The sequence below is a fragment of the Chrysoperla carnea genome, chromosome 1, assembly GCF_905475395.1.
Source record: "Chrysoperla carnea chromosome 1, inChrCarn1.1, whole genome shotgun sequence".
Taxonomy (NCBI): Eukaryota; Metazoa; Arthropoda; class Insecta; order Neuroptera; family Chrysopidae; genus Chrysoperla; species Chrysoperla carnea.
Window position 1 is genome coordinate 102061274 of NC_058337.1, and position 15483 is coordinate 102076756.

Sequence of the window (15483 nt, forward strand, 5' to 3'; positions counted from 1 at the left end):
TTATTTTTGTTATAATTTGTGAATTACTGCCCAATGGGTTAGAAGGATCCAAAAAAACCATTAATTTTGATATAATTTGTGAATTACTGGCTCCTTGACCACATTTTGGCTTCGAGACTGGTTTCATTCGAGCTAGCTTCCCAAAAAAAAAATTCAACATTTTAATTCCAAAACGCTAATTACGCACGCAGTATCACCTATATTTGCTACTGAATTAAATAATTTGAAAATTGAGTGCTTTGCTTTATTTGATTTTTAATATCAATCGGAGGTTATAGGCAATACCTATTACATAGATGTATGATTTTTGCTTAGAAAATCGGTTTGATGTCGTGAAATACTGCTAGAAATAACAAGAAAGTCGAATAACTCGACAAGTTGTCATTATTTTGCTCTGGGTCAATGAAAACTTTTTATTCAAAGTCAGATAAACCAATATTTTAAATTAAAACATTTATTAGAAATTCAAAGAATTTTAATGTAAATTAGTTTTTGCAGGGTCATTTGTGATAAATTACAACATAAGTAGTTAATTACAATCGGGTTTTATCAACCTAATAATACCGATTGTATAATAAATTTAAAGCGATTTTTCGCGCATTAAATTCTTAATAAATTGTTAGGAATTTTTTTCAAAATAAAGTTGACTGTGAGAATAGACTATGAATAAGGATAAATATAAAGTATAAGAGATACCGAAAAGATAAAGAACTTCAAATCAAAAAATATGGTCTCATTTTTTAGTATATGTATATAAATATACCTATATATTTTGTTCTGGAACTTTTGCACAAAATTATTACTAAATGTTTTCCACATTATCAAATACTTGAGTTGCTAAAATTTATTATGTTTTTTATGCTTCAATATTCTTGTGATTATTAATTTCATCTTGTGTTTATTTTGTATGACACTTTTAGTACCTAATAAAATAAATTTTAACCATGTATAACCAAATAAATTTATCATAAATCATATACAGACTAACCCGCCAATGAAAGGACAACTTTAAGGGTATATATTTTTTCCAAAACGTAATAAATTAAGGAGCTACGGGCCAATAAATATAAGAGATGGTCAAGAATAAAATAAAGCATAGAATTTTTGGACTAATTAACTCGTTCCTTCTTGAATGTACCTACATAAATACTTTTTAAGGTATATTGCGAATTACAACTCCGCCATCTGTGATCGAATTATACAAAGCCAGAAATGTTAGTCGGTAAAGTAAGTAAAAAAAAAAGTTTGCGTAGAGATAGACACATTTATATGAATGTGTGGGTAAAAATTAAATATGTACATGTTATAAAATTTTTTTTGAACGTTTTATTAGAATCAAAAAATTATTTAATTTCTTATTTACAATAAGCTAGTAGCCGTATTTATCTGTATGAAAAAAACCGAATCGTTTTTACTGTCAAAATGATTCTATTAGGCTATGTAAAAGTAATAATTACACTATAATTTCCACAGCAAACGCAAACGCGAGAAAATTTTTTCTTTTGAGATATATGTTTATTAAATCAAAATCTAGATCATTCTTTAAAATGTGATGAAAAACTGATACTCTTTTTTTTTAAATGCTAATTTACAGGTTTTTCGGCAAACTTCATATATTATAAAATTTTGCAACTTACTTTTTTTAAAAACTAGCTTATTGTAAACTAAAAAATTCAAACATGAAACATGAAAATAGTACGTTCATTTATCAATTGCTTTTTGTATTTCGTGTTTTTAAAACTTGATAGCTCAGAAACAAATCTTTTGTATTACTAAGTTTAAAAAAGATTTTAATAGATGGCGTTGATGAACTACTTATCTATTTTATTTTAATTTGTTCATATGCGCATTCAATAAAAATATTTTTCAGCTAATATTAAAAAAAACTCTCAATAAAAACAAATTTTATATTATATTATATCAAAAATTCAATTATTAAATAATATTTATTCTATACAAAATTCAAAAACAAATGAAAAACCTGTATAATCTAAATTGTTTATGATATTTTAAAGCTTTCTTGTTTAGTATATTCACAAAATGGATGTATTTTAACAGTGAATGAAGGATTATTTATTTACCTAAATTCAACATGTTATTTATTTGTTTATGAAATATGAAACCTAATCAATTTTAATGATGAAAAAATGTATAAATTTATGGATATTAAGAAATATATATGCTTTTACAAAAAAATTTGATACCCTTCCCCAAAAAAATTTATTTGTTCAGCATGCAAGAAAGCATTAATATATAATTTATTAATATGAACGTATTATTAATGTTAAAAATAAACGCATGTTATGAGTTGCGTATAGATGCGTTTTAATATTATATATTTCGACTGTATACACAAAAAAAGGTACACCCTAAAAACTGCGTTAGAGTCAATGACCTCAGATATGGGCCGTATTTGAAGGGTAGGTCACCCTTATATATATATTGTACACTAAATTTAGGGTTATATCTATCTTTATTTAATATTTGATATAAATTGAGTATTGTTATCTTTGTTTGATACATTAACTTTGATGATAAATGATAAAATTTCTTTCTTCTGCATGGAATATTACAATAAATTGATTTAATTCCTATACAATATTATTGCTTTTCTAATCGTATTTTTTTTGAGGGGTTTTTATTATTATATTTAACTTATTTACTTAATCGATAAAATATTATAATTAATACTGATTTTTATGTAAAGCAATTCATTATATAAGTGAGAAGACAAATTTTTTAATACACTTGTATTTATTACAAAAATAAATATTAAAATTTTTTTTTATTTAACTGTGAGTTTTGATAATTTTTAAATTGCGCACACAATAAAAATCATTAAAAAATATTTTCACAACATAATTCAAATAAGAAAATCAATGATTCTAAGAAAAACAAGTTCAATGCGAATATCTTGTTTTTATTGTTTCTAAAAGTACTTATTTCAACAAAGCGTTATCTGCCTGAAAGATAGGCCTATTTTACCTGTTAATTTTTGTCCGATTCAATCTTTTGTTTGATGAAATAACTGTTTTCACGGGGTAGTATTCCTTAATTATAACTTATTCTGCGTACTTTAAAGTTTAGTCTAAATTTTGTTTCGCTTAGAAATATCGAAAACTACAGAAAAATGATCTATTTAGCTCATTTAAAAGATTGCGAGCTTCTTTGAATTCATAAATGATCAAAATCATTCTATTTAGTTTCAAAAAAAAATCTAGTTTTAATTTTTGCAAGAGTAAGAGAAAGAAGAAAAATTTAAGGTAGTACCTACACGAAAGTGATATTCCAAGAATTTCTCAAAACTCAGAATATAAAATATTTAATTCATAATACACTTGCTGTTAAAATTAGAAGATGATTTACCATGCCATACATGAGATATTAGCAATTAAAAGTGACGCAATTTGTACGTGTACATGGGAGAAGTGTATAAAAATACACAAATTTACAAATATTATATTTATTTACCAATGAATGACGTCCACCATCTCTATGAAAAACTAATATAATGTAGAATACTATATTTAGAAAATATATAAATAAAAATAAAAATTATTTACCATATAGTTTCGATAAAAAACTTAAATAAATAACTCGTTTTAGCGATAATTTTTGTGGAAAGCATATAAAAACTAATGGTAAAAGTATATGTCAAAGTATGTGTGTGTATACGTATAGAATTTATAATAGTGAGTAACTACAGTCTTTTGAAAATAATATATGGTATATGTATAATAGTCATAGCACAGTTCATGCACTGAATGATAGTATTAGTCCAAAACTTTTTGACTGGACGGTCGCGGAGGAACTACCTTAAATACTGAATTTCAATAATGTTCAAAGTGTGAAGGCCGTCAACAGTTAATTTGAGCGATAAAATTATATTAACTAATATAACTACACTTGAGTTACTATACCGAGGCCAACCTTGAGAATTTCAAAGTGTGTTTTCGAGCATAATAGTACAATTTAATTGATTCGAATTTATATTTTTGCTAAATATTAGTTATTTTAAAGCAGAATTAAAAGAACAAACCACTTAAATTAAACTGTGTGCTTTAAAAACGTATACTTTGTTTTTTTCAAGGTTGGCCCCGGAAAAATAACTAATAAGTATGCGTTGCGTATGTACTTAAAATCGCTAAGTCGGCGATTAAAAACCGTCTATTATAAGCAGTTGGATCGCAGAAACCTGCGGTATTGCTATTCGTTCAGTGTATGAGTTTTATTTCATGGAATTATTACCATAGTATAACGACACATTACTTTATTAATATAATTGAATGAATGGACATATAAGTCTATGGATTGATTATGTTTTATATCGAAAATCTAATACTATTTTCACAATTTCTAATGCAACAATTTGAATTTGACATTTCAATTGTAAACAACTGTAAACACATGTAAACAATTGGAAATTAGTCATATTTTAAATAAAACCTATGATTATTGCAAATTTTATAAGATGGCAGTGCTGTAGTTGATTTAGTTATCCCCTCCACCTATTATGCATCCAGCCATAATTAAGCTCAAAAAAATTAAGTATATAACAATTAAACAAAGCCTTGTTTTTTCCATCTTAGTCATTTACAGATAAGTAATAAAAATTGCCTATCCAAAAAAACTTTCCAATGTTTACCACTGATGTTACCAATATGTTACCACTGATATTGCGATAATATTGATATTTACCGGATATAAATTACTCTTTTTCTAAGCATAATCCCTTTGACTTTATTATATTGTATAATGTACACCCAAAAATTTATTATCCACTTCACAAATGGCAGCTAAATATGATAAACTTGAAAATGAGGGATGAAACATGGAATTTGATAAAGGAATAAGGAGGATAAGGATAGGACAGAAAAAAACTTGCTGGAGTAAAATAATATATACTAAGATAATAAAGAATTTTTAGAAAATAATTAGAAAGAAATGAAAAACAATAAATAAGAATAAAATTGATATGATATCTATTATTTTTATTATTATTGTTGTTATAATAAAAATAAATTTATGAATCATTATAAAAATAAATATTAGTTTAATTAATTTAATTACAAATACTTATAAAAGAATATTATTGATAAATAAAATAATAATAACAACGATCAATGATCATAATATAAATAAACTAGAGTGATACCCACCCGCTTCGCTGGGTTTAAAAATAAAGATTGATAAAGATTGCTCCCGCTTATCCCTTTTCTATAACACTCGAAATAATGGTGGGGATTGTTTTACACAGGTAAAATATATGTATGGTTTTCTATTTTTTTTTTAAATGTATAATAGTCGTAATTATTCATTGAGTATATCAGAAAAGATGGCCTTGAAATATTTTATATTGACTATTTTTACAGAAATCTGTAATTTATGGTAATGTCAAATGACTACTTTTACAGAAATCTGTAATTTATGATAATGTCAAATTAAATTAATTTTTAAATATTCTTTTATTTTTTATTAATATATCTTTATAAATTATAGTTCATGTGTTATTCTGATATATCAGCTATATTGCTGTACAGTTTCAATAAAATTTATTCGCTAGTTTTAGCGTGAAAGCGTAACAAACAAACAAACAAACTAACAAACAAACAAACATGCTTACTTTCGCATTTATAATATATAGGGATAACACATACTTAGTAGGTATTTGTGTGTTATTCATATGTATATACAACAGAGCTCATACATTTATAGTTCAATAAAGGTTTTTTGGGTGTTGGCTCAATTTGAAGACACGTGTCTGAGGGAGTTGAAGTTCCTTGGCCTCAACCACGTGTATTACATTAAACTTGGATGAGAAAGGTATTATTATTAATACATATAGTTACATACTTATACAGTACGTACATACACTCACTGCATATATTTTGAATGTAAGGAAACAGAAAAAAGGTACTTTTGACATTTTAGTCAATATTGATTATGTTAGTACAAACAATAACCATAGCGTACTATGTACTTAATGTACTTAATAATGGTACAACAGATATAAGCACTGTTGATGTTCCGCCATTTAATTTAATGTTGATGAAAATATCGGTCGTAAAAATATTTTTTTTGTAAAAAATGTGTGATATGGTCTACACGCGGGCACCCAATATGTTCGAATTAGAGGTAAATTTTCCATAAAACAAAGTAGGCTCGCGGATGGTTTTGAACAAACATAAAATTTATGCTTTTTATTTTGTTCACTATCAAGCAGCGAAACATTGAGAATATCTCTCACCCGCTAAAAGCTAGTTCGAGAGAACAAGACCTTTCTCTTGAATCCTTCCCGTTTATTGCGAAAGCCCCTTCTCTCGTAGAGGAGCCATATTCAATGAAACAAAGTGTTCGAACGATTCTACAAAGCCCATTTAGCAGAACAATTGGTTCTAACATCTGAATCAGATGAAAGATAAGATGAAATATTTCATCTTCGAATACGGACGGAACCTTGGAACTTTTTTCAAAGGACGTAGCTGCTTTAGGAAGATTTTTACCTATCAAGGAGATGGGTGATTCTTGGGTGCAAACCCTTTATCCGCATCACCTTCGACAGACATGAATCCACTATACAATTTCAAACTTTAATTAAGTGTAGTGTTATTATAGTTCAAACATTCAGGAACCTTTAAATCAACCAAAATTGACAAAAAAGAATATGAACTTTTTTTGTTGGTAAATAAGAAAATACACTTATTAAGAACTCTGAAAAGTGCAGTGTTTGTTATAAAAACCTAATCTTTTTCTGTTCGTCAGATTGTAAACTGGTTACTATTCCAACTAGTGCTAACTCAACATCTATTACCGAAAATCAACTCATTGCGTTATTTTTAGTTAGTCTGGGTCGTGGTAGCACCAGTTGAAGTGGTTTTTGGTCCTGTTTTTGGAAGCAAAATTTACAATTTTACTAGTTTACAATCTGACGGAAATTAAATATTACGGTGACATACATAAAAAATAGGGTACAGTGATACAAAAAGTTGTTTGCACCTTTGTAGATTCATCACGCTGAAACTAAGTAGTCTATTGGAATAAAACTAATTAAGAGCAGCGTCATTTTGGTTTAAGGTTCTATAAATTAGAGTGATATTTATTGCTCTTAGTACTATACATGTTTATTCTACCTCTTTTCTTTACTATATCGCGATTGAAGTGCGTAACCAATCATAGCGAGCTCTAACCCAGGCATTCTGTGGACGTGTCATGAAGCCATAGCATTCTTTACCAAGTTGCAGTCGTGTCCACCTTAGTACCATCTACACGATTATACTTGCAAATATCAAGGGAATATTGGGTTGTAATATTTGTTTATAAAGTTGAAAGAGTCCTGCACAGCGGACAGGCGTGTAACGGCTAGTATACTCAATATAAATAACTATAGAATGGTACATTTTTATGAATTTAGTATTATCGTTAGTTTATTTTATTTACTATGAAAATTTCTATCACATATGTTTGCAAATTGTACACGCGTTCATGTCACGAATGCTCGTCCATGTTATTATAAGATACATAATACACCTATAATACATATCTATATATTATATATATTATTATATTCGAACATATGTTAACCGTTTTCATTCTAACATTCTAATTAAAAAAATACCTAATTTGGGGTTAATTTAAAATTAAAAGAATTATCATTTAGACTCAATCGCGATATACTCTGATGACATTTTAAGATATATAGTGTGTCCCCGGGTAGAGGTAACTATACTTGTAAATTTTCTTATTTTGCATTTTAAGAAAAAAAGTCATTCTTTATAAGAAGTTTTGCTTAATATGAAAAGTATGTATGAATATTTAAAACTTCTTAATAATGTACAGGGTAGCCAAAAATTTGGTATCACAATTTTTATTTTTTGTAAACTATCCTTCTTTTTTTATAAATTGGCGAAATGTTACTAAGAAAAGTTACTCGCAATTAACAATTATGACTCTATACAAAATATCAAGAAGAACCGTGTACTTTAATGAAAGCATCATTTTTTATTTGAACACAAGTTGTAATTACAAAAAAACGTAACAAAGAAAATAATAATAAATCAATGAACATGTACTACTATTCGAGAGTGTAGTTTTTTGTGGACTAGTTTAGAAAATTAAAAAGAAAATTTATTTTCTCGGAACATTTTGTCAATTTATAAAAAGGAAGGGTAGTTTACCAAAAAAAAAAAATAGTGATACCAAATTTTTGGCTACCCTGTACATTATTAAAAAGTTTTAAAGATTCCTAAATACTTTTCATAATAAGCAAAACTTCTTATAAAGAATGACTTTTTTTCTTAAAATGTAAAATAAGAAAATTTACAAGTATAGTTACCTCTATCCGGGGACACACTTTAGATCTCTATACCTACTACAGTAGAACCTCGATAAGTTAAAGTCCAAGGGAAACACAAAATATTTTAAGTTATAGAGGTTTTAAGTTATCAAGAGTCTATGTTAGGTAAAGGTTAATATAGAGGTATGTACATGTTTCTATGTACCCTAGTTAATATAGAGGTATGTACATGTTTCTCTGTAGTTACTGAGGGCCTATACAGAGATTATTTATTTAAGTTATAGAGGTTGCGTATTTTAAGTTATAGAGGTTTTGGGCTCTGATGGGAAGGGAACATAGTATTTTTTGAAGTAACAGAGGTTTTTATGTTACCGAGGTTTAAGTTATCGAAGTTCTACTGTATCTTATAAAAATTAAAATAAGATATACAAAAATATTTTCAATTCATCTAATATTAAAAAAGTAATCTTTATAGTCAAGCTTTTACTTATAAAAATGTTGAACTAAAAAGAAGATATAGGTAAATTGTAGCTCTATTGTACTAAAAAGTTTTATTTATTTTTAATCAAATTCCAATTATTTTAAATAGCATGATATTGCGCTCTTAGTTTAAGTACTAGCTTGATCCGTTCAGAATTTAAGCAGTGCTGTGCCCATAGCTAAAAACTGATTAGAGAAATAATATATAAGTGATACAAAAATTTATTTTCTTTTTATTTATAGGCAATTTTATTACAGATATCATATACAAATCACATAAAGAACAAAATTAAATCTTAATATTATTTCTCAAGCCAATTTTTTCCTATGCGGTAGGTACATTTTCAGAACGTGAGTCTATAGAATAGAAATCAATAAGTTCACACCTCGAATGGATGATTTTTCAATTGCAAGTTTTAGGCATTTTTTGGGATAATAGTGTGGAAATTTGAATTAAAACAAATATTCATTTTAAAATAAATTAATTTTATTAAAATAATAAATTTAACCAGAACTAGAAAAACTTCGTAGCAAATCAATAAGTAATAGCAACGATTCCAATACCTTTTATAACTGTATGTCTTCTTATGCACCTTCTTGTATATTAATTGTAAAAACATTTTCTCTTGTTTTCTGTATACAAAAAATATAAAGCTTAATCACTTGTGATGGCATCCCTTTTTTTAAAATAATTTTCATATTTAGGTTAAATTGAATTATGTTTTTTAAATTGAATCAAAGAAAACCCGGAAGGTGAAAACACACAAAAAAAATTAAGTATATGAACCGACAAAATTACGTGAACTGTATAGTTTTATATTTAAGGGTTGTTTTTGTTTTAAATGGATGATCCTATTATCATAGAAGGATTTTTTTGTTTGTTTAAAAAACTACTCAATCAGATAATTTGAATCGTATTTTGTGTGAAAAAATCATGTTTAAAAAATTAGGTAAGCTTTCTAAAAATATGTTTGTAAAAAAAACTTCATTAGAAGAGAGAAAATGCTTGTATTTTTAATGGAATTCTGTATTTATTTATCTTCGATTGCGCCTCAAACAACTTAAATGGTTGCGACATATGTATAATTAACGGCAGATATACTGACAGGATTCTGAAATGCGTTTTATAGGCTACCAAGATCACAAAACTTTACAAAGGTGGCTTAATGTTAAGTTATCGTGTTTCTTGTTTCTCGGAAATGGGTACCTAATGCAGTAAAATTTGTTCTTGGGTAATAAATTAGCAATAAAATGTCCCATTTGTAATTTGTACGCTGTTATATTTCCATGAAAGACATCTCTCTCAGGTCAACAAAATTAAACTTTTTTGGCGTCAGCATTTCATAGTTTTGTATTTTGTAATCCAAATGTCGAATTGGCCATATTACTCGTAAAAATGTAAAACTGGACTTGATACCATGACAAAATTTGAAAGTGAAATTAAAATAGATTAAAAAACGAAGAAGTTATAAGCAATCAAAGATTGCATTCTAAAGTTGTCCATCTCCTTTTAGCAAAACAAAGTTTTATATGTAATCTCTATGGCGATACCCACGTATGACGCCACTAGTGGGTATCCTCCTCTTTGTTTAATTAGAAATTTTAATCGTTCATATCTTTCATGCTAGTAAAGATTCTTAAAAACCAACATCACTTTTCTATTCGTGAAGTGAGAATTCTTCATCTGAAGTGATAAAAATAATGTAGTCCAATCCCCTATTATGTAATTTTGTTAACTAAAGCTTTGTCGTTTTTTGCTATATAAAATTTCCCCAGATTATGTTGAGGATTTGTGGTAAATATTTTGAAAAAACACTTAAACCAATATTGTGATTATTTCGATATAGTGATACAGATTGGAGTATAATTGAATCCGACATAAACGATAAATTAATTACAATACAGCAGTTGAATAGAAAAAAAAACAACATTCGATTAAAATTTAGTAAATAAATAAAGAACCAAAAATATAATTCCCCTAAAACTTCATATACATATCTCTTTTTCTAGCAACCAAAAAAAAAGACACCATAAACACAATCCCTATATATTATAAATGCGAAAGTAAGCATGTTTGTTTGTTTGTTTGTTACGCTTTAAGGCTAAAACTAGCGAATGATTTTTAATGAAACTGTACAGGAATATAGCTGATATATCAGAATAACACATGAGATATAATTTATAAAGATATATTAATGAAAAATAAAAAAAAATTTAAAAATCAATTTAATTTGACATTACCATAAATTACAGATTTCTGTAAAAATAGTCAATATAAAATATTTCACGGCCATCTTTTCTGATATACTCAATGAATAATTACGACTATTATACATTTAAAAAAATAGAAAACCATACATGTATTTTACCTGTGTAAAACAATCCTTACCATTATTTCGAGTGTTATAGAAAGGGGATAAGGAGCGAGCAATCTTTATCAATCTTTACTTTTAAACCCAGCGAAGTGGGTGGGTATCACTCTAGTTATATTATAAAAATGATTAAAAAAAGAAAGAGAGAAAAACACTCCTCACTCACTGTGAAATGTTTAGGGGATAATAATTTATATATAGTGATTTTATTTTAAGCTTATGTGCTAGTAAAAGATAGAATATTCAGCAAACATTTGTATTTTTGGTAGGGCCAACATCGGTCATTGAACTCTCGAATATAATATAATAATGGTTGTTGGTTGGTTCATGTGTGCGATGACGATGAGCTCGTTTGTCAAATAAAAAAAATTCTGAACATCTTCAAAATCATTACATTTTGTACATTTTTTGTGTTTTTTTTCTCTAAATTTATTTTTCGTTTTGGATTCTATAAATTCCTTTTTGATGCATTCTTTGCTTTAATTAATTAATATTTTAAGATTAGTTAAGTTTAGTCAAGTTTTGTAGATAAAAAAATTTGATGACTTATAAATAAGTAAGTCAAAATGGATTCAGGGATGGACAAAAAGAAAAACTTTCGATTTTGGTACAAACAAGGAAGTACATACACAAGAGGAGACGATCTTCAAAATCATTTTGGTTATATGCATTATATTTAAATCTCGTATATTTTTTGTATTTTTTTCTAAATTTATTTCGTTTGGATTTTAATTTATAATGCATGCCTTTTTGATGCATTCTTTGCTCTAATTAATTAGTATTTTAAGATTAGTTAAGTTTTATCAAGTTTATTAGATAAAAAAATTTAATGTAAGCGCATGGCTAATTGCCTTGCATACTTATAAATAAATAAGTCAAAATGGATTCAAGGATAGTCAAAGAGATTATTTCTGTTGAAATCTGAAAATGAAAAACTTTCGATATTGGTACAAACAAGGAAGTATACAAGAGTTGAAGAATAAGGTCTAGAGATTTATCGAAATTTCATGGGACTTTCGACGGCAATGAAAACATAAAACTTTGGAATCACTTGCCTTTAATAATAAACAATACCTCAATACTATTCAAATAAGCTGTTCACAATTCTAGATAAATATGGTGGGAGCGTAAATAAATACATTTGAATAGGATAAGATGTAATGTAATATATTTTTTATATGCGTTTCCACCATTTATTTCATGGGTTTTAATTTTTTGGTGAGGAACGCTCAAAAACATTCTGTAGAGAACCGAATACGTGAATGTAAACCATTCTCGTATCCACTTGAACACCCACAAAAAATTTCATCAAAATCGGTACATCCTTTTAGAAGAATTTCAATTACAAGCACGCGATGATGCGAGTTCCATGATTTTTGTTCACCCAAAAAGTGCTCAACGTGCTAAAAGAAGTTTTCACTTCAAAAATTTCTCTGTTTCAATAATACTCAAAACCACCCTAAACCATGTTAACCTAATCTATACTTACCCAACCAAAGTTATTTAAAACCATTATTTAAAGCAAAACTGATTTAAAATAGAATTGCCACGGGATACTATTGAAACGTCACGAGTTGAGAAGAAGTAAGCGAAATACGAAACAATGATTGTGTTCCAATTTTACGACAAATATTCGAGAGATTTTTTTTTTCTTAAATCTTCAACTATTAAACGATATACCAGTCGAGAAAACTATAGAACGGAGACGAGCCGATAGATAGTTCATTTAGAACTGTTTTTTAAATCCAGGCAATATAAGAGACATGATATTGTGAGGAAGCTAAAATAGAATAAATTTAGAAAATAACTAGAAACCTAACTAAATTCTAAAATTTGGTTACGTAATCTCGACTGGCATTAATATCTTCGGAGTGATATAAACAAGTAAATTAAATATACCGATAGCTATTAGTTTAAAAGATATAACTTATGTTATTCGAAGAAAAGTTCGATAGAAAGTGCCATCATACAAATTTAGCGGTTATAATAGGAAAATTTTTGATATTCAAAGTAATTTGATAAAAATTATTAGAATAGGTTAACAACCTTCAAGGATTATATGTTCATGTTGATAAATTTTATTAAATTTTTATTATTATAAAAACACGTGTATTAAGGTTTTTTTGAAAATAAGATAATCATTATAACAAACTAGCGACTCATCCCGGCTTCGAACGGGTGCACTGCTGATACAAAATATACTACAAAATGTTTTTATATACACAAATGTGTTTATTTACGACATCAAATTAGAAACCTCTAAAATTACCAGTGCTTCTCTACTATATTCTGAATGTATTGTCCAAATGAACCTTCCTCTTGAGTCACCCTATCAAGTAAAAAAAACTGTATCAAAATCCGTTGCGTAGTTGTAAAGATCTAAGCATACATAGGGACAGACAGGCAGTGGGAAGCGGCTTTGATTTATACTATGTACCTAGTGATACAATTTTCAAAATAATATAGCAGTGTAAGTGGTAGAGCCGAGGATGTAGTCGTTATTTCAATATTGTTGATACCGTCTATACGATAGCGATTATATTAAGGCAAAATTTAGTTAATAGTGGGCAACGACGTAAAGAATGATTATATCTTTCTATATTTGTTTTCATGTAGAGTAGGAATAACATTATTTCGTGTTTCAAGCACAAAATTTTCCTTTTAACATTCAATTCTTTAGGACTTGACTATTGTGTTTTGTGGTCTAAATCCCGTTCCACTTACGTTACTACTTATTGGTGGGTATTTTGGGTAATTTTTAATGCCATATTTCAGTTTTAAACAAAACGTAAAATGGTGAGCAGGTAAAATTTGAAAAGGCATACCATCTCGTACCTCATGTACCTTGGATCAAGCAACGTGGTGATACATAATAAGACGTACTTACTAATAATGTTCTTTTCTGTTTTGTTATAGTAAAAGTGGGGAAAAATAGAAGTCTCATTCGCTCCGAGTCAATAAAAAATATCGGTAAATATATTATATTTTCTATAGTAAACGGTAATAATTATATGTTAAAAAGAGCCCCTTGGGGTACAATCGGTGATTCAAGATACATTAGAGTGTGTTCCATAGTACATTATGATCTTGTACCATGTACCTTTTACATGTTTTTATCGATAGTTGTTTGAAACTTAAATCCACGGAAAAAAAATCATAGTTTTGAGGAAGAATAATAATGCTATAAGCTAAGATTATTATTTCCATGTTAATATTTCTTTTAATTGGTCCCTGGTACTACACTCTTCCTTACTTGGTTACTGATATCTTTGAAACTATTCGGAAATTTGAATTGATGATTATCTATTGATCAATTATCTCTCAAATGAAAAGGAAAATGTGACTTTTGAGTCGTCTGATATGCTACTGTAGGCTTGTTTAATTATTTAGCTTTCGATATTTCGAAAATTAAGGCATATATCGAAAACTTATTCTTATTTTTCGTCTACATTCATAAAATTATAACAAAATTCATCATAAAAGTTAAAAATAAGGTACAAATAATTTCAACCACAAGTCTAAAATTGCCTTGGCGCTCATACTACCTTAATATTCATGATTTTTATTCCTAGAAAATTTAATTAAACGGGTGTGAGTATTTTCTGATTAAATTATCACACTTTTTTGGATACAGTTTAATGTTTTATTAGTAAAGAATCTAACTATTCGCACCGTGCGTGAGTTTTATTGGAGGCGTTTCCATGGTAACGATACACTTCTTTAATTATAGAATTGTATGGATGCATATATAATTGTATGGATTGCATTTATGACTTACATTGAAAATTTATTATTATTGTCTCACAAATTTAAATAAATAATTATGATAATTTACATTTAAAAAATAATATTTGTGCAATTTGATTTCTTATTTTCACAATTTTTAATGCATTAAGTTTAATTAATTAGTGTTTTTCAATAATTTTAATTTGACATTTTCTATAACATTAACATGTAAAGAACTGCAAATTAGTCATATCAGCCTCTTTTATCGCCAAAATTTTTCACTGGAACCGCTAGCATCGATTTTATTGTCCCTACCATGACTACGCACACAACGAATAGCTTCTTTTTGTTAACAACAAATGAATGTTTCATGTGCTGTAAGCTATTTTATACTCATGACAAAGTATAAACGCACTAACACGCGTAATATTTCAGTGCTTAAACTCTACACACAGCACAGCAATATAAAATGCTATAGCTTGAATGTGTTTCTATAAGAACATTGTGTATACTACAATTTTCTTGGTCGACACGTGGCTTACTTTAACAGCTAACAGAAGCTCGTAGGTCGGTGACCATTTTATGCGTGTGTGTACCCCAGTTTAACAGGAT